Genomic DNA, 2,714 nt, shown 5'->3' with positions numbered 1-2,714 from the left:
TAAGACACTTCCTTTTTTTCATAAAAAAAGAATTAAATAGCTCAACTCTAATACATTGAGGTCAAGGCTAATATATCTCTGAACAGTACTTCATCAAACGACAAAAATTAATTTAATACAGAATATAAGAATATTTCTTTGTATTTACTTTACATTCTTCTTAACGGAAAATGGAGTCCTGTCTTCTTATATACAGCAGCACCGTTTAATATGCCTAACCGAGAAGAGACTGCTTCTGAAACTTCATGTAAATCGTCGCCTTAGTCCAAGAAACTGTCTTCGCTGTTTCACAGAACAACGACGCGTCGCGCAATAGAATTCGGCCAGCCGCAGATACTATTTGAGTGTGCTGCTGTCTAATATTTAAGTATATCTCTTTAAACTGCTTTTCTGCAAAAATGTCAATTCATATTTCCTAAGAGAATGTAGGTTCTGTTATTCTTCATAGGTTTTTCACTGTTGCTCTAAAATCATTAAAATTGAAAAATATCTTCCTTGCTACTCAATATGCGTAGTCGACACATACTTAAATTGACACACTTTTGATTACATATTCAAGACCTCTTTGGAACTAACACATCATACATAAATCAGCTTCAAGCACCAATTTAATAAGAATTTGCAGACAAGATTTGACAATGACGGAACGATGTTCTCGCCGTCGCGAGCCGTCGGCGCCCTTTTAAAACGAAGGAAGTAAGGGAGACTGGGTTTTATGTTCCGTCTCTAAAATCGGCTGTGCCCTTTCAAAGGAACCGTCAGGGAATTTGCCTGGAGTGATTAAGGGTGATTTAAATCTGGATGGCTAGACGTGGACTTGACCCGTCGTCCTCCCGAATACGAGTCCACTGTGCTTACCACCGCGCACCCCGCTCGTCGGCGCCACTTTATTCAGTGACACGCTGTACCGATTGCTGCGCCGATAGTGCACAGTTGGATCACCTTGCCAGCACGTTCCCTGTGCGACATGAAACAACAGAAAAAACATTTTGCTACAAACATTATAAGCAAAATACATTATTAAATAAAACATTTTTCTTGCCTACTTGAACTCAAGCGGGAACTGTGGACGGTGCTTCTCATTGAAATCTGGGGCACCACAAGTCTAACGAGTCCATTAATATCAAATATCAGCGATAATTTGAAGAATAAATTTGTGATACTGTACGTTTGAAGCACAGCATGTGTCTATCACCGTCGGCGGAGAAACCGTAAAATAAGAAAATCAAAACGTTTTGATGTGCGGCTATAGAAGGGTGTCGAAAATTAGATGGACTGATAAGGAATGAAGAGGTTCTCCACAGAATGGGCGAACAAAAGAACATGTGGAAAACAACGACAAGAAGAAAGGACAGTATGAATGGACACCTATTAAGACGTCAAGGAAATTGTTTGAATTACGTGAAATAATGCGGTGTTGTGAAGGATTATGAAAATTAATAATACAAAGTTGGTAGCCACTTAGTACTTACAAGCCTAGATAATATTATACAATTCTTTTGAATGAACTTCATACCATCACTTAAAATGTTATAGATAACTATTAGAAACGTGTTTGTATTATTTCAAACTAGGTCCAGCAGCGTACCCTACAGTGGAGAATGTGAGAAGTTTAATAAATGGTTGCCATGCTGTACTTCACTGTCCAAACAGTGTCTGTTACTTGCATGTTGTAGCTTCATTCCTGGCAGCGAACGAGACTATTTCAGCATAACAACTCTCACATGTCAACAAAAATATTGCTACTAATTATTTAAGTATTTTTGAGTTTATAGGCCTTCAGTTTTGATGAACTTTTCATTGTTTATTATACATCTGAAAAGGAAAGGTGCCAAGGCGTAGACGCAGTGGTAGCACCGCTTCCCGTCAGATCACCGAAGTTTAGTTCTGTCTTAGTGTTTGTCATTCGACAGCCAAGAAAAGTATAACAATGTGGTCCTTTTTGTTCTAGTTTCCGCATTTACCGCACACACGTCGGAAAGACACGAATGCCGCACTAATCCCTAGCCCACCCGCATCGGAATAGCGCGGCGTTGCATATGCGCTGCAGCAACGTCCCCAAACGCAAAACTTTTAGATCACCCCTTATACATTCTTGGCCAACGGCCTTGCCGCAGTGATAACACCGGTTCCCGTCAGATCACCGAAGTTAAGCGCTGTCGGGCTGGGCTAGCACTTGGATGGGTGACCATCCGGTCGGCCGAGTGCTGTTGGCAAGCGGGGTCCACTCAGCCCTTGTGAGGCACACAGAGGAGCTATACAATTGAGAAGTAGCGGCTCCGGTCTCGTAAACTGACATACGGCTTGGAGATCAGTATGCTGACCGCATGCCCCTCCAATCCACATCCAGTGACGCCTGTGGTCTGAGGATGACACGGGGGCCGGTCAGTGCCATTGGGCCTTCATGGCCTGTTTAGTTTCGTTTTAAAAAGGAAGGGTATGAAACAAAGCAATGGAAACTGTAACGTTGAACAGACGTATCAGAAGACTTTTTTTATCATAATTTATTGTCGGTAGTGTCTTTTTTACATACTTTTTGTTTATCGTAAATATGTGGTGGAAATCTAGAATACTGCAGGTATCGACTTTCGTTATTTTAACCAGCTATATTAATTTGAATAGAATGAATGTTTAGTAGTGGTATTCTGACTGCTGCTTCCATTTTCACCAACGTCTTGAGTTTAGTCTTTGTGCCTCTGAGTATATTATGTATC

General features: G+C 41.0%; 1 pseudogene; it reads left to right on the top strand.

Moving 5' to 3' along the window:
- Positions 1-2,098: 2,098 nt before the first annotated feature.
- LOC124726101 lies at positions 2,099-2,216 on the top strand (annotated as a pseudogene).
- Positions 2,217-2,714: the final 498 nt, after the last annotated feature.

The sequence above is a fragment of the Schistocerca piceifrons genome, chromosome 1 (genome assembly GCF_021461385.2).
Source record: "Schistocerca piceifrons isolate TAMUIC-IGC-003096 chromosome 1, iqSchPice1.1, whole genome shotgun sequence".
In the NCBI taxonomy this organism is placed as follows: Eukaryota; Metazoa; Arthropoda; class Insecta; order Orthoptera; family Acrididae; genus Schistocerca; species Schistocerca piceifrons.
The sequence above is the reverse complement of the archived record's forward strand: the minus strand, read 5'-3'. Positions and strand labels throughout refer to the sequence as shown.